This window comes from Moschus berezovskii, chromosome 28 (assembly GCF_049115385.1).
Source record: "Moschus berezovskii isolate FMDL1 chromosome 28, NW_MosBer_1.0, whole genome shotgun sequence".
Lineage (NCBI taxonomy): Eukaryota > Metazoa > Chordata > Mammalia > Artiodactyla > Moschidae > Moschus > Moschus berezovskii.
In genome coordinates, this window is record NC_142487.1 from 2,345,371 (window position 1) to 2,364,103 (window position 18,733).

The window sequence follows — 18,733 nt, forward strand, 5'->3', positions numbered from 1 at the left end:
CGTACTCCTTTTCCTATTTGGAACCAATCTGTTGTTCCATGTCCAGTTCTAACTGTTGCTTCCTGACCTGCATACAGGTTTCTCAAGAGGCAGGTCAGGTGGTCTGGTATTCCCACATCTTTCAGAATTTTCCACAGTTTATTGTGATCCACACAGTCAAAAGCTTTGGCATAGTCAATGAAGCAGAAATAGATGTTTTTCTGGAACTCTCTTGCTTTCTCCATGATCCAGCAGATGTTGGCAATTTGATCTCTGGTGCCTCTGCCTTTTCTAAAACCAGCTTGAACATCTGGAAGTTCACGATTCACATATTGCTGAAGCCTGGCTTGGAGAATTTTGGGCATGACTTTACTAGCATGTGAGATGAGTGCAATTGTGTGGTAGTTTGAGCATTCTTTGGCATTGCCTTTCTTTGGGATTGGAATGAAGACTGACCTTTTCCAGTCCTGTGGCCACTGCTGAGTTTTCCAAATTTGCTGGCATATTGAGTGAAGCACTTTCACAGCATCATCTTTCAGGATTTGAAATAGCTCAACTGGAATTCCATCACCTCCACTAGCTTTGTTTGTTGTGATGCTCTCTAAGGCCCACTTGACTTCACATTCCAAGATGTCTGGTTCCAGGTGAGTGATCACACCATCGTGATTATCTTCGTCGTGAAGATCTTTTTTGTACAGTTCTTCTGTGTATTCTTGCCACCTCTTCTTAATATCTTCTGCTTCTGTTAGGTCCATACCATTTCTGTCCTTTATCGAGCCCATCTTTCCATGAAATGTTCCCTTGATATCTCTAATTTTCTTGAAAAGATCTCTTGTTTTTCCTATTCTGTTTTTTTCCTCTATTTCATCAGGGGTTACAGTTCAGCTAATCTTATTCCTTTATCCTTTATCCTTCAGACGACTGTTGAGTGCCCATTATATTCAAAGGTGTTGGTGATTAATGCACATAGTATATTTAGATTAATGACATAGTATATTTAGAACTGGCAGTAAATTATAAACTTTATATTATATTCTTTGTGCAATTTGGAGAAAATCCACTGGAATACTTTAAAATGAATCAGTCAACAGATATACATAATATGATTACACAGTAATGAACTTGATTCATTATATTGAGGATTTATAAGGTAGAACACCATTCTAGGTTCTGAGGAAATCCTAAAAATAAAATGACTGGACTCTAATAAGTAGAGTTGGTAGAGGAGCAGATGTCTTCACTAGCTCCACAAAGAGGAATCTGTGTATTTTTCTTTTTCTTGAGAATCACTCTGCTTATAAACAGATGGCCCCTTTAACTCTTACCTCCTACCTGTGTATCAGGTGCCTAGGTCATTCTAAAAACTCTAAATTGGTAATTGTGATCTCAACCTTCATAGCTATTTGTGGGCTTTCCATGTTCATTCTTGCTGTGACCACTTTCCTACTTTCAATTTGAGTGACGTGGAAGTCTGTCTTCCCCCTTTCAGCATTTTAAAAAGATTATAGTTCTGTAAACATCTACTGGAGTATGCAACATGTATTTAGTGTCTCCATTTCAAAGTATATTTGTTTTTCACATGTGGAATGAGAAAGAGCTTTGGGAAAAGTTTGTACAAATTCTTTTTAAAATTTGTGCTATCCATCAAAGTTTAATTGGATAAGGAATGCCATACTAAGTCAAAATGTGCTGCATTTCTAACTTCTAAAATTATAGAAACAGAGGTTTTTATTAAACTATCATCATCAGGTTAATACGCTAAGATGGAATCATAAATTTTGTTCTGTTACCTGGAAATCCAGTTATATTCATTTGCAGCCACTCTTTTCCTACTGTATATTCTTTCTTTTCTTAAAATTTATTTGGCTGTACTGGGTCTTAATTGTGGCATGTAGCATCTTTGATCTTCATTGCAGTATGTCGGTTCTTTAGTTGTGGCCTGTGAGGTCTAGTTCTCTGACCAGAGATTGAACTCATGTCTCCTACATTGGGAGTGAAGAAACTTAGTCACTGGACCACTAGGGAAGTCCCCTTACCATGTATTCTGAAGACAGTAGGTAAACAGTCAACTTCTCACTTCTAGCCAATTGCATTGTCCCTTGAGAGATATGAAATCTACTTCTACCAGCTCTCTCTGCATGGTCTATCTTCTTGTGTCTTTAATGACCAGGCTTATAACCCATATTCCTTTCTATCTTTGGCAACTCCATCTGCCAGGCATTATACCTATCCCTATAGCATATATCAACAAAGATGTGGTTTCTGCTCTCAGATAGTTAGCACTCTGTATATAAGACATATACTTTTCGGGAGAAGTAGCTACTGCCTATGCTTCTTCCATGGAATTATCATTTTTTTTGGAAAGACTATAGAGGTATTAAGATTTAATAAGCATTGTATGCATGTGTGAAAGTCACTCAGTCTTGTCTGACTCTTTCCGACCCCATGAACTGTAGCCCTGCCAGGCTCCTCTGTTCATGGTATTCTCTGTGGGTAGCCATTCCCTTCTCCAGGGATCTTCCTGACCCAGGGATCGAACCTGGGTCTCCTGCATTGCAGGTAGATTCTTTACTATCTGAGCGAAGCCCTTAATGAGCATTCAGTTGCTCAAAAAGCTAGGCACATAAAAAGAGAAATATCTTTAAATGATTCAGCATCATGGAGTGATTAAAAATATTAGGTGGTGGCACAAAATTCTTTGAAACATAGTTCTTTATTTGTGTCTCTGGCCATTTAACTGGTTAGTCTGTAGCACGTTTGGACCTTTTATATTGTTGCTAGTGCATTAAATGGCACAATTACATGGTCCAGCCACGCAGGGAGGCATTCAAGTTGCTGTCAAGTCAAGCAAAAAGATACTCTATTATTTTATTCTCCTAAATACTAATTTTGTCTTTATATAATTGAATGAGTGTGTTGTAGTGTTTCAGACTTCCCAGGTGGCACTAGTGGTAAAGAACTTGCCTGCCAATGCAGGAAACATAAGAGATGTGGGTTTGATCCCTGGGTTGGGAAGATCCCCTGGGGGAGGGCATGTCAATCCACTTCAGTATTCTTGTCTGGAGAATCCCATGGGCAGAGGAGCCTGGTGGGCTATAGTCCATAGGGTTGCAAAGGGTCAGACACAGCTGAAGCACAGCTCAGCATGCATGTATTGTAATGTTTCAACCTGGTGAAATAGAAAACAGCAGGAGGTAGTGGAGACAACATTGGCAAAAGAAAATTAAAAAAAAAAAAATCAGTAAGAATGCTTCTGATGTCTGAAAGCAAAATAGTACCTCTAGTGGGTCTGTGGCAACAAACTTCACATGTGATTGAACTAGATTATTTATGATTAGGCAAATGGAAAAAACAATTATGAGTTTACTGGAAGCAGTACTGCACTTTTAATCCTTTGAAAAACTTTAAGAACAGAACTCTGAGAGAGAACACAGCCCAAGTTGATTATTGGTAATTGGGTAGACCAGAACTGAACACCAAGAAAATCTCAAACACAGCTTTTTTCACATATGCTGAAAGAAGTCAGAGTATACCCTTGTTAAAAATTTTTAAAAATTTTGTTGTGGTAAAAACACTTAACATGAGATCTACCCTGTTAAGAAAATTTTAGTGTATAATACATGATTATTGACTATAGGTACAGTGTGGGTGTGCTAAGTCGCTTCAGTCCTGTCTGACTCTTTGCGACCCTATGGACTGTAGCCCCCCAGGCTCCTCTGTCCATGGGATTCTCTAGGCAAGAACACTGGAATGGGTTGCCATTTCCTCCTCCAGGGGATCTTCCCAGCCCAGGGATCGTACTCGAGTCTCTTGCTGCTGCTAAGTCACCTCAGTCGTGTGCAACTCTGTGCGACCCCAAAGACGGCAGCCCACCAGGCTCCCCCGTCCCTGGGATTCTCCAGGCAAGAACACTGGAGTGGGTTGCCATTTCCCTCTCCAATGCATGACAGTGAAAAGTGAAAGTGAAGTCACTCAGTTGTGTCCGACCCTCAGCGACCCCATGGACTGCAGCCTCAGTTCAGTTCAATTCAGTCGCTCAGTCGTGTCCGACTCTTGGCGACCCCATGAGTCACAGCACGCCATATTGGCAGACGGGTTCTTTACCACTAGCGCCACCTGGGGGACCTCATGGGTACAGTGGTGTTCTGCAAACCGTTAGATTTTGTCTTGCGTAACAGACATCTTTACGCCTGTTGAATAACTCCCCATTACTTCCTGAAGTCAGCCCCTGGAAACTGGCATTCCATTCTTTGACTCTATGAATTTGGGAATTTCTATACGTTCAAATAAGTGAAATCCTACAGTATTTGTATTTCTCTGCCTGGCTTATTTCACTTAGCACAATGTCCTCGGGGTTCAGTCATGTTACGCATTGCAAAATCTCCTTCTTTTTGAAGATTGACTAGTATTCCATGGTCTGTATAACCACATTTTCTTTACTGTTCGTGTGTTGATCCGTATTTAGGTTGTTTCCTCTACCTGACAACTATGAAAAATGCTGCAGTAATGTGGGAGGACTAATAACTCTCTGAGATCTGGATTCTATTTTTGCGTGGAACAAGTATCCAGAAGTGAGACTGCTGGATCATATGGTAGATCTATTTTTTTAAATTATTTATTTATTTATTTTTGATTGCATGGGGTCTTCGTTGCTGCGTGTGGGCTTTCTCTAGCCGCCTACTCTGTGGTGGGGCACAGGCTCTAGGTTCACAGGCTTAGCAGTTGCAGTGCATGGGCTCAGTAGCTGCGGCATGTGGGCTGTAGCCCGTGCAGTCTCAGCCGTTGTGGCGTACGGGCTTAGTTGCCCTGCAGCATGTGGAATCTTCTCGGACCAGGGATCACACCTGTGTCCCTTGCATCGGCAGGCAGATTCTTATCTACTGTATACCAGGGAAGTCCAGTAGGTCTATTTTAATTTTTTGAGGAAACACCATACCTCTTTTCTGTAGTGGCTATACCATTTTGCATTCCTACCAACAGTACATAAGGGATCCAATTTTTCCATGTCCTCATCAATACAAGTCTTTTTTTTTTAATAGCCACATTCTGACACAGGTGAGGTGACATCTCATTGTGGTTATGATTTACATTTCCTTGATGATTAGTGATGTTGAGCATTCTTCATATAATAGTTAGCCATTGGCATGTCTCCTTTGAAGAATTCTATTCAGTTCATTGGGCTTCTCTAGTGGTTGAGTAAATCTGCCTGCCAATGTAGGAGATGCAGGCTTGATCCCTGGGTCATGAAGATCCTCTGGAGAAGGAAATGGCAACCTGCTCCAGTGTTCTTCTCTGGGAAATCCCATGGACAGAGGGCTACAGTTCATAGGGTTGCAAAGAGTCAGACATGACTTAGCAACTACATAGCAACAACAACAACTATTAGGTTATCCTTGCAATTTCATGTCCATGTAGAAAATTGAGTTAATATGTTGAGTTAGCATGATACTCAAGCAGGAGGACTTAAATGCCATATTAGAATTTTTTCTTACCTATAACAGATTCTCTTTGGGTATCCATTTTATCATAAAAACTCCCGTAAGTTAACAACTTGCTTTTTGTCTCCCTAGGCTAAATTTTAGCGATTAATGAACAAATAAACATCTTTATGTTATGCCACAAAACTGGCCCATTTGTTAAAAAAATAAAACAGGCCAGATGTTTTGACATTTTAGATTGATCAATTTAAAAATAGATGAAATGTAGGAATGATTGATTTTATGTTTCTGGGTGCTATCAGTGGTAGTTTATAGAGTATTTTACTCTATTAAATTTAGTCCTTTTTCTCTTTTCCTTACTGTTAGAATGGCCTTTTAGCTGATCTTGATGACTCCAACTTAGTCCATTCAAACTATCATCCACACTGTCATTCAAGAATCTCTCAAATTTTTCTAATTCGATTATGCTACTCTCCCACTTAAAGGCTCCTCGGTGGTTTTCTATTACATACAGACAGTTCATATTCTTAAGCTGGCCTTAGGACTTCAACAGCTGGTCCTGTCTACCTTACCCATCTGACTTCCTCTCACATCTTTGCTCACACTCTGTACCCGATCGGGGTTGCCACCTTTCTCTGAATAAAAAATATTCTTCCAGGTCTTCATATTTTGTGCATCTTGTTTTATTAGCCTCTAGTATCCATTCCCTACCCCACTCCCTGCACCCATACCTATGGAATTTATATCTTCAAATTCCAAATTAGATGTTGCCTTCTTCATGAGTTAAGTGCACCAATGCCCCTCTCCTGCCATGTTATATATCATTATAGTAATTTGCACAAGTACTTGTCAACAGTTAGTGGAAGTATTTGGGTTGGACAAAAGTTTGTTTGGGTTTTCTGTATGATCTTATGCAAAAACCTGAATGAATTTTCTGACCAACCCCATATTTGTTTACTGATCTGTTTTACTCAATAGAACGTGAACTCCTTGAAGAGAGGAGGCTGTTCATTTCCATATCTCAAAGCCAAGCCCAGGGCCTGACATAATAAACACTCAGGCAGCGTTTGCAGGATGAAGGATTGATTGCTTAAGAGAGTTAATGCATTTTAGTGGTTTATCACTTATTCATAGGAGTGGGCACATACCCTGGAGAATCTGGTACATTTATAATTTCATAAATCATCTGTTATAATGAAGTGAGTGCCTGAAAAAAGTTATGAAACTCTTGTGGCTCAGCTTTTTCCTTCTCATTCACAGACTCAGTTCAGAGCCTCCAGAGGGCATTGGAAGGAAATTATGATTGTGATTGTTAAGTATTCCACTTAAAATTGATAAGCATGACCAAGTGTTCGACATACACAAAGTTAAATTTGGTTTAAAGCTCAAGGAATTCAAGCCCTCAAAATATTTTAGAGTTTTCTTCTCATAAATAGCCCAATAAATTCCATCATTTGCATATCATGCGTGCGAAGTCACTTCAGTCATGTCCAACTCTTTGTGACCCTATGGACTGGAGACTGCCAGGTTCTCTGTCTATGGGATTTTCTAGGCAAGAATACTGGAGTGGGTTGCCATTCCATTCTCCAGGGGATCTTCCCGACCCAGGGATAGAACCCAGGTCTTCTGCATTGGCAGGTGGGTTCTTGACCAATAGCACTACCAGGGAAGCATATTATAAAAGTGCCTATATTAGGGCTTTACCCAAACTAGGTGTTCAATAAATACTTGTTAATGAATTATTTGCTTCTTTCTGTAGCAAAATTACTGTAGCAAATGACACCTATGCATATGTTCCCTGTGTATATGTGTGTGAACTTGATCCTGTAGCTCTTAGAATCATAAGATTATTAGACCTAGCATCTTTCAGCTCAATTTGTCAAACATCCTTAGGTTGTAGATGAAGAAATGGGGGTCTGGAAAAATGAACTTAATACTTGAGTTGAACCACGTGAAACTGCTCTTTTAGTAGGTCCAAAATGGACAGTTTCAATTGTTGCAACCTAAAAAGTAGTGTACTTTCAGTGTCAGTGAACAGAACTTTCTTTGAGGGTGATAAGAAGTGAGGGTATTAAGTGAAAATGGAACATCAAGTGGGTTAACTTCCAAGCTGTAGAAGAGAAATTATCTTTGCCCCAAGTTAGTTACACATGATCAAAAACACATTGGGATTATATGGTAAAAGGTAATGGTTTGTCCTGAATGTCAGGTTGGAAATCTTATAAAGAAATAATTCACCTATATATATATTTAAAGCTCCTGAGCTATACAAATTTCCTTGCTGAGTGTTTTAAAAATGAGATTTAAAAACTTTTGACCAAGTTTAACTGGTGGAGCTGTAAGTTATATTTCTTTATTTTAGGTAAGATCTAGACCTTTCAGGGAATATAAATCCTTTGAGAAATTTTGGTCCTTTGAAAGAAAGTGAGGATTATTTTGTTGACTCTGTCCTGCCTTCATGGGAAGCTAGGCTTACCATGGGACTGCGTTTTATTTTCAGAGTGAGCTTTCAACAGGAAGCATTGTGCTCATGCATGCATGAGAGGAGAGGAATGTGCCCTGAGATAATGATATTTTAACCTAAGAGTGAGGTTTGGATCTGAGATGTCTTTGGGAAATTTCTTTATGGTGTTTTTTTTTTCCCTTGACATAGGTGATTTCATTGGCACTTTTCTTCATAAACACATACAGTTCAACCCAAGCCATTCTCTGAACCGCTTTCTCCTTTTCTATCGTTTCTGTTAGAGGAAATGTGATGTTGGGCTTGGGGCCAGAGAGAATGTTCATGTGCTTCGAGTATTCAGAGATTTTTAATCTTAGCATTTGGGCCTGTGAAGAACTGTAGGTTAAAAGGGAATGTGGATGCCGTTTCCTAGACAACTAAAGCAAATGTGTTGTGTTCGCTTTATTTTTAGATTAGATAATTATTTCGGCTCTTACCTTTACCTCAAATGTTCAGGTAATTATCTCTGTTTTCTGTTTTGCTTTGTGTCTACTGAAAAAAAAATCAATGAGAAATGGTTTAAAATATTGGTTACATGTTTCTGATTTTCTTAATGAACATCTTTAGATTTACTGGATAGGTATCCAGTTAATTTCATAGGCAGTTCAAATAAAAGTTTCATTATATAGTAAAATATATCTGTATTTGCAAATATATTTATATTTGCCTGCAAATATAGCCTTATGTTTATATATCTGTATTTGCACAATCTTTAAATTCTATGATAGCAGGAATCGTCTGTTTTTTTCGCTGTCAGATCCCCAGCTAGTACTCTGCCAGGCTCAATATACATATCTATTGTATAATTGAATGGAAAGAAAGATATTTAACCTGAGCTCTGAAAGACATAGTAATCTAAACTTACAGAAGTTAACCTAATGAAGTATTCAAATATGGAGATTAGAGAAAATATAAAAATTGTTATTCAGACATGAAGCAGAGTCCAGGAAGGCAAGTATCTGTGGGAGGATTGAACCCCAATTCTTATTCTTCAAAATCTGTGTGTCCTTGAGTCTTAGAATCTGAAGGAAGCTCTAGAAGTTATCAGAGCTATTCCTTATTTCATAAAAGGTCATCTAGCCTTCAGCTGATGACCAGTTATGCTATAGTGACTGGGTACTCACTAGTTAAGAAACAGAGCATCTTTTTATGGGAAAATTCTGATGCTAGGAAGCTTTTTCTTTCTTTTTTTTTTTTGCATCAGAATTTTTCTATTATTTCCATACATTGGCCCTAGTTCTGCTTTGTGGAACCACATGTGATATACCTGATGGTGGACCAATGAGACTCGAATTAAGGGTATATACTTTATGTCAGCACTAATCTAGATTTACAGTATTTTGAGGCAAAAGCCCAGACTAGATAATAAGCCTCCCCAGTTCTTACTATTAATACATGGTAGCTGGAGTTAGCCTGCTTAGCACCACCTAGTGTTCTTATCTCTTACATTGTCTATGGGGATAAATTGTTCACACCTGGCTTGGAGAGCAATTTGGCTCTATGTATGAAATTGTACCATTTTGCCCAGAAATTCCACGTTTTGTAAATAATTACAAAGTTGTACAAAGATAGATGAAAAAAGATGTTTATAGATGATCTGAGATGCCCATTATAAAAATTTTAAAACATGTTAAATGTTCATCAATAGGAGATAGGTGAATAGCTTGGATACATTCATTCAGTGGAAATGAATCATGAAAAAGAATGAGATATAGCTGCATGTGTGGTTGAAAGATGTTCATTATATATTATAAAGTAAAAAAAAAAGCAAGTATCACGAAAGTATGTATGACATGCTGTCATTTTGTAAAATAATAGGTTATATAATAATACATCAGTGTGAATATATCAGTGAAAAATTTGAGAGATTATACACCAAGGTTTTAACACTTAATCTCTAAGTAACATCATTACAATGGACTCAACTTTTTACTTAATGTATTTTTGTAATCTTTGAACATTTTAAAATCAATATTTTAAAACTACTATTGTAATCATAAAAGAAAAAAGGCATTTTAAAATGTCACCCGGAAGAATTATAGATTGTTAGGACTGGGAGAGACCTTAGTAGATAGAGTCTTTAGAATTAATCTAATTGAATATCCTAATTTTACATATAATAAACTGACTCCTACAAATGTAAATGAGTTACCAAAACTCCCCAACACATTTAGTAGCAAATCCATTTTTAGAACACAGGTCTAGTACTCTTTGAATTATACTACACTGTCTTCTAAAAAGCAGTACAGATTTTTAGAAAAATAAAATATGAGAGTATTTACTTATAAATGTCTCCATTTTTCTTCTTTTTAAAAAAGTGGCTCTTCACTAAATAATATAAAGGTATAACAACTTTACAAATTGTGATAGGTTATTTTTAAACATCTTGAAATTTACTTTAGAGATGATTAACACCAAGGTTCTCATTTTCAGAAGAGAAAATTAAAGTCAAGCGATTTGTGGAAGATTCTGCAGTGTATTAGTAGTAGAGCTGAAACTTAGACCCTGGTCTTGGAATTCTTAGTCAATACTTCTTTGTCACATTGTTTCCTACAAGTTGATGTGCATTTATTAAACATCCATCATGGTGCTAGGTTTGGCTGCCAAAGATATGCTAAGTGCAGTCCACACCCTTGCAAAATAAAATAAAATGTGCCAATAAAATGTTCATTATAGAGACTTCAGCATAGACAAGATCAATTAAGCTGAGAAAGCCTAATGAACTAAACCTCAAAGTTTGATCAAATTCTTTGTCTTTAAATTAAAAATTATGCATATGAGAACTTTTTTTTTTTTTGCTGTTTTTGCTCAGATGCTGAGTCGTGTCTGACTCTTTGTAACCCCATGAACTGAAGCATGCCAGGCTCCCCTGTCCTTAACTGTCTCCCAGAGTTTGCTCAAACCCGTGTCCATTGAGGTGGTGATGCTATCTAACCATCTCATCCTCTGCCGCTCCCTTCTCCTGCCTTCAATCTTTCCAAGCATCAGGTTTTTTCCAGTGAGTTGGCTCTTTGCATCAGGTGGCCAGAGTACTGGAGCTTCAGCTTCAGCATCAGTCCTTCCAGTGAATATTCAGGATTGATTTCCTTTAGAATTGACTTGTCTGAGCTCTTTGCAGTCCAAGGGACTCTCAAGAGTCTTCTTCAGCACCACAATATAAAAGCATCAATTCTTTGGTGCTCGGCCTTTTTTATCATCCAGCTCGCACATCCACACATAACTACTGGAAAAACCATAGCTTTGACTGCACAGACCTTTGTTGGCAAAGTGGTGTCTCTGCTTTTTAATATGCTATCTAGGTTAGTCATAGTTTTCCATCCAATGAGCAAGTATCTTTCAATTTTGTGGCTACAGTCACCATTCACAGTGACTTCGGAGTCCAAGAGAATAAAATCTGTCACTACTTCCACTTTTCCCCTTTCTACTTGCCATGAAGTGATGGGGCTGGATGCCAGAATCTTAGTTGCTTTAATGTCAAGTTTCAGGTCAGCTTTTCACTCTCCTCTTTCACCCTCATCAAGAGACTCTTTAGTTACTCTTAACTTTCTGTTGTTAGAGTGGTATCTCCCACATATCTGAGGTTGTTGATATTTCTCCTGGCAATCTTGATTCTAGCTTGTGATTTCTCCAACTCAGCATTTTGCAAGATGTATTCTGCATATAAGTTAAATAAGCAAGGTGACAATATACAGCTTTGTCATACTTTTCCCCCTTAAACAAACTGAGGATTTCAAGGCCTTCCATACAAATATATAAAGCATCGTAACCTTCTCAAAGGGAGGGGTTATTATACCCATTAGGAAATGTAGACAGAAAGACTCTGAATGACTTGTTCATTAATCACCAAGGATAAGAATAACTCTAGGATCCCCTAGTTTTGGGTGATTCCCAGAAAAACCACACCTTTCATGGATCCAAATTAACTTTGGACCATTCTTAAAATCCTGGACTTATCTGGAAAGTGGATGGACCACTGCACTTTATTTTAGATTAAATCAACCACAAACCTGACAGAACCTGGTTCATCTGAGCCGAGTCCACCAAACTATGGCTTCTAATCCAAGTTTACTCCACCAGAAGTGGGAACCCATTTATTATTTTCTAGGTGAGGTTGCATGCATCAAGAGCCACGCCAATAACAGATGAATGGAAACCACAAAATTAAAGGTACTGTTGGCACCAAGATCCAAACTAAAAGTGCTGATCCAGGAATGACAATCTCTAAACATTTTCAGACAAGTTAGGAACACAAGTAGGACCAGCTCCGGGCAGATCCCATTTGTGTGACTGGCACTGAGAGTACAATGCATATTTACTTTGGCGCTGAGGCTGAGACTTCCTCTTTGTGCTCTGGCTATGTTGTATGCAAATTTTAAGATACAAAGCCATTTTTGTTCCAGGTTTGTTTTCTTAACCATCTTCAGACTCTAGCAGGTTACCTTTATTGTAGTAAAAATAAAGAAATAAGTCTCTGATCACCTTGTGATTCTGTGTCTTTTAAGACATTGCCAGTGGAAATGCAGATCCTTTTGCTCAGACTTTCAGGGTGTGCTAGTTCAGGTCCACTAAGAAATAGATTAGGGACTTCCCTGGTGGCTCAGATGGTAAAGAATCTGCCTGCAATGCAGGAGACCTGGGTTCAATCCCTGAGGCGGAAAGATTCCCCTAGAGAAGGGAATGGCAAACCACTCAGTCTTGCCATGGACAGAGGAGCCTGGTGGGCTACGGTGCAGAGGGTCACAAAGAGTCAGACACAACTGAGCAAATAACACACATACACACACAAGAGAAACAGATATACTGTGAAAACAAGAAAGTCAGGGAAGGTCTTCAGATCATGAAGAAGAGAGGAAAGGACAAAAGAGGCATCTGAGACTGCAGTGCAAAGACAAGAAATATTTGGCCAATTCGATGAGGCATCCTGGAATTGCAGTCTTCTAGAATAGGCCTGTCTCAGTACTTCTGCTGTATTCCAGCACTGGCTGAGATTAGTCCATGGGGAGTGTGGCCTTGGGGAAAATGTAGTGATGGGTTCAGAGAGACAGGATCTGAAGCCATTAGTGAACTATGCTCCCACAGCAAGAGTCCTAAGAGAGTGTTTTCATGACTGCCACAGTCTAACCCTCATGCCACACAGATCAACTTTACATTAGTCTGAGGGGCAGCTTCCCTTGGGTACTTCTTTCTGAGGGGAAAATTAGAAGAGGGTTAGTGGTACCATGGAGAAGGCAATGGCAAGCCACTCCAGTACTCTTGCCTAGAAAATCCCACGGATGGAGGAGGCTGGTAGGCTGCAGTCCGTGGGGTCGCTAAGGGTTGGACACGACTGAGCGACTTTACTTTCACACATTGGAGAAGGAAATGGCAACCCACTCCAGTGTTCTTGCCTGGAGAATCCCAGGGACGGGGGAGCCTGGTGGGCTGCCGTCAGTGGGGTCACACAGAGTTGGACACGACTGAAGTGACTTAGCAGCAGCAGTGGTACCATGTCTGGCACAATAGCCATGATCAAAGATACTCTTTGACTGAGTTTGGCCTATAGTCATTCTCCAAGATGGCTTTTGCAAGGGCTAGACTTGTGAATTATATAAAGATATGATGATAGCCATGTTCTTTGCTGGGCTTCCCCAGTGACTCAGCAGGCAAAGAATCTGCCTGCCTATGCAGGAGACACAGGAGACTCGGGTTTGATCCCTGGGTTGGGAAGATCCCCTGAAGAAGGAAATGGCAACCCACTCCAGTATTCTTGCCTAGAAAATCCCATGGATAGAGGAGCCTGGAAGGCTATAGTCCATGGGGTCGCAAAGAATCGGACACAACTAAGTGACTAAGCACATGAATATTCCAATGTTCTTTGCCTCCTTTAGGTCATTAATGGCAAAACTCATCTCTGAAATCATCTCCAGGCTTCAGTGTTGTTGGTATCTTACCATCCTGGCTGTGAGAAAGGATAGTTTCAGAGATTTCCACTTGGCTTTCCCCACTACGAGAGCTCTTACCCCATAGGTCAAAGGCTCAATGTAGGTTACTCCAGTGGGTCTCATAGGAATCAATACAGTATATACTTTCTTCAGTATTTAGTCAAGGAGTTCTAGATCTGAAAATTTGCTCAGATCTGTGACCTGAGCAAACGACTGTGACTTTTTATAGGTATTGATGCTGGCTTCTTTCTTTCTCATTCTTGCCTTTTTTCCTTTTAAGATGTTGAGTAGTACACTTGCTGGCTGCCCTTCTGTTTTGTTCCTAGGGCAACTGTGCTCAAGTAGTTATCTCCACAACTCCCTGTGGGTCAGACCTCTTGGCTGCTCTCATCTTGCAGGTCATTATGGTAATTGCAGCTTCCTGACTTCTGGCAGTTTAACGCTGTCGCTTGGCCTCTGTATTTTGGGGACTGTTACCATCTCATGAACATTAATGAACTCACCTCTGTGCCGGACTCTCCAACCATTCCCCATGGGCTACAGAGGAGCCACCTCCAAATTTCTTAGTGATTCTGTTTCCCTCTCAGCGAATTCCTAATGGTTGTGGGAAAGATACGTCTTCTGGGTCCTCGTGTGGAACAAGCCCTCTGGGAGGCCTTCTGGCCTTACTTTATGTGTGCATCTAGCAGGCCCACTTTCAGGATCAGGGCAAGAGTGAGAAAAGGGACCCTGCTCCTGCAATACCCCAAGAGTGAGTCACTCCTTAAATTTTGCCCCCGTAACCTCTCTTGCCTCACCCTCATCTCGGTCAAGTACACTTCCCTTAGCCTCTTAACTTTTCCCTCTAGCATCTGTCAGAGCAACTCAGACATTTCTGCTTTGCTGAATGTTGGCCATTGCTGCCATCAAACTTCTCAGAGCCAATCTAGCTGCGTGTTTTTCCTCTACTTTGGAATCCTTGCCAGGTTTTAAATCTTATATCCAAGAAAAAGTGCCTTTACGTCCATGGATTCTTCCTTACCCAATCCAGTCTTATACTCCAGCCCCTTTCATCAAGGACTCTTAAAATCCAGTTCCATGGTCACTCCCCTGGCAGCTGCTTGTATGTGCTAGCTAACTCTTGCAACCTCTTTGGTGTAGAATAAGATAAAACCTCTTTTATCAGGCCAGGTAGGTCCTTAGCTGGGTAGCCAAGAGTGGAGGAGAGGATGAATCCTGAGGGGGACCATTTGTTTCCTTGTCAGGACAGGCCTCTGTAGCATTTTTCAACACAATTGGAAGTTCTTCCTCTGATGAGGCATGGGTTGGTCATCTCTGTAAACTCTGAGGGTTTAGCAGGATCTTCATAGTCAACACCTTTGGAGCATCCATCCAAGTGTGGTGGTGGGTGGTTTAGTCACCAAGTCATGTCTGACTCTTGTGAACCCATGGACTGTAACCTTCTAGGCTCCTCTGTCCATAGGATTTTCCAGGTAGGAATACTGAAGTGAGTTGCCATTTATTTCTCCAGGGGATCTTCCTGACCAAGGAATCAAACCTGAGTCTCCTGCATTGCAGATAGATTCTTTACCAACTGAGTCACCAGGGAAGCCCAAGTGTTCCCACCCCATTTTTTTGGGTCCCAGTTTTCCCTAGCGAGCACCTTACTTTAGGATAACAGAACTGTCTTGGATGATGTTCAAAGATCACCAGATCTCTGCAACTTTAATTATCAGATCTGCAGTCTATGGCTTTCTTCTTTTCTGTTGTAAGAGACAAGAGCCTCTTTGTAAAAGCAACCAAGAAGGCCTTTTTAACTGCTTGTCAATAGCCCTCATTTCTCAATGCCCCTCTGCAGGACATCAATACTATTGAGCAATTACCAGTTAACTCTGTTGTCTTTTTAGACACTTTGTTGTCTTTCAAAAGCCTGAACGATTGGACCTGTATCGACCAACCTTTGTCTTTCACTGGGGCATTTCCCCAGGTCATCTCGGGAGAAATCTTTAGCAACTGGGTCCCCACCTCGTGTCAGTGACCCTTCTGTACCCTATCATACACTCCTAATCTACTGTTTTGGGGAGTGAGCCTGTTCCAAATTCCCATCTTCTGGCTGTTTTCTTAGACAACTCTCTGAACCACCTGTGTTAGTTTGAATCCACCCAAGGCAAATACTGAGATGGGATTCGATGTGAAAGAGATTTGGGGCGGGGCGGGAGCAGTGGGAGGCAGAAAGAGGCTTCAGATAGAAGGGAAGCGAGGCCAGAGCATTGGGTGGGAGATGTCTTCGACTGCAGTGCAGTGCCTCGAGAGGATCAGCCAGGTTGATGGGGAGACCTGAAATCAGTCAGAGTCTTGCGTAGTGTGGAAATCGGCCTGGCTTAGTGCCTCTGCTGTTGTTATTGACCGGGAGTTGTCCATGGGAAGTGTGGCCTCAGGGCGAATGCAGTGGTCTATCCAGAGAAACAGAAGGGGCTGTCAGTCAGTTTGTTGTTGTAGTTCAGTCACAAAGTCGTATCCGACTCTTTATGACCCTATGGTCTGCAGCACACTAGACTTCCCTGTCCTTCACTATCTACCAGAGCTTGCTCAAACTCATGTCCACTGAGTCAGTGATACCATCCAACCATCTCATCCTCCCCCTTCTTCTCCTGCCCTCAGTCTTTCCCAACGTAAAGATCTTTTCCAATGAGTTGGCTCTTCACATCAGGTGGCAAAAGTACTGGAGCTTCAGCTTCAGCATCAGTCCTTCCAATGAATAATCAGGGTTGATTTCCTTATGCTCCCACAACAGGAAGTCTGAGAGGAGTGTGGCACATTATAACCCAGCTACAAATGATTTCTCGTCTTCACTGGGTTAGACATATTGTGTTTTATAGTTGAAAACAGCTGAGAAAAAATAGGTTAAGTAGGTACTTCTGGGATAGTCATTTTAAATCATTTAGATGACCACTTTCCATTTTTAATTTTAAAGGAGAAGGCAAACTTAATAAGTGTATCTAAATAGCTGACATCATGTTTCAGTGGGATAACAAACCTGACCTAGATTAGAAAATTCCAACCCTGAATTTCCATTTTCTCTGGCTCCAGAGCAACTTTCTGGACCTGATATGCGTTAATGCCTTTTTGCAGATACATGTGCCATGGTATAACAGTGTTTCAGCTCATCTCGATAGTCACACTACCAATATCACTGAGGAATTTTGGACCTACTGAATCAAAGCCCTGCTCCCTAGTCTGCAGTACTGTGCAACTGCTTCAGGTAGAGTGCTTCGTGATTCTTGCATCGTACAAGTGATTTTAACATCTAAGTAGCTATTTGCCCTTTTTTTCTGTTGCCTGTGTGTGTTTTCTCTCTCTCTCTCTTTATCCTCTTCAGCGGCATTATTGCAGTCTGACACCACACAAAAAAGTTCGATAATCATCAATGAGATTGATAAGAAAGATTCTGTTACTTGGCAATCCAAAGCATTTCTTTGACTTACGTTGGATATCTTCAGCCTGCCTCTTCTTAGGTAAGCTTTTAATAGTGCTGGACTATGGGCTTTTCCCCTATTATCTTGACAAATCATTATGTTACCAAATATTTCTGCAAGCTCATTCCTTCTGTTGGTATCTCTGTTTTGTCTCTCCTTTGGTATTTTGGGAATAGTGATAAATCTTGGGTAGAAAAAATGAAGAGTGATGAAGCATACCTTTGCAAACGTCCATTGTACTCTTGAGACTTCTTTGTTCTTATTGTATTATCAGGAGAAATCCTCCAGATGCCTGTATAGCCAAGCTAAGTCAGATAACTTGGTACCTATCTATCTCCAAAGACACCTTGGATTTATAATGGAGATAAGGCAGAGAAAGGAGAGATTACAACTTCAGTGACTGCTGTTTAGGGCTGTAGAAATTTCATGAGTCTTAATGAATAAACAGTTGTGCAATCTTAGGATCAAAACAGAAACTTTGTGCTAGAGTCAGCAGTTGGGAAATGGAAGTAAGCTGATAAGCCCTATTAAGTTTTGAATTTCTAAACTGTAACAGGGTGATAGACTATATGTGATCTTTTAATATGCATTTAAAAATAGTTATTAGTTTTTGTTGCACACAGGCTTTCTCTAGTTGTGGTGAGCAGGGACTAGTCTCTAGTTGCAGTGCTTGGACTTCCATTGCAGTGACTTCTCTTGTGGCACACAGGCTTAGTTGTTCCATGGCATGAAGAATCTTCCCAGACCAGGAATTGAACTTGGGTCCCCTGTATTGGCAGGTGGATTCTTAACTACTGGACCACCAGGAAGTCTGACTATATGTGACTTTTGAAGCTTACTTCTCTTTTGTGTGATATGACTAAGACTTTCCTGCCCTTTCTGTGATCTGACAGAGCATTGAAAAACATTTTTGCTTTCTTTCATATGCCTTTTTAAAAGAATTATTTTTATTTGGAGGATAATTGCTTTACAACATTGTGTTGGTTTCTACCATTCGTCAACATGAATCAGCCATAGGTGTCCCCTCCCTCCTGAATCTCCATCCCACCCCACCCCTCTAGGTTGTCTCAGAGCACAGAATTTGAGCTCCCTGCATCACACGGCAAATTCCCACTGGCTCTCTATTTTACATATGGTAATGTATATGTTTCCATGCTACTCTTTCAATTCGCCCCACCCTCACTTTCCTCCAGTGTGTCCACAAGTCTGTTCTCTCTGTCTGTGTCTCCACTGCTGCCCTGCAAATGGGTTCATCACTACCATTTTTCTAGATTCCATATATATGTGTTCAGTTCAGTTTAGTTCAGTTCAGTCGCTCAGTCGTGTCCGACTCTCTGCGACCCCATGAATCACAGCACGCCAGGCCTCCCTGTCCATCACCAACTCCCGGAGTTCACTCAAACTCATGTCCATCGAGTTGGTGATGCCATCCAGCCA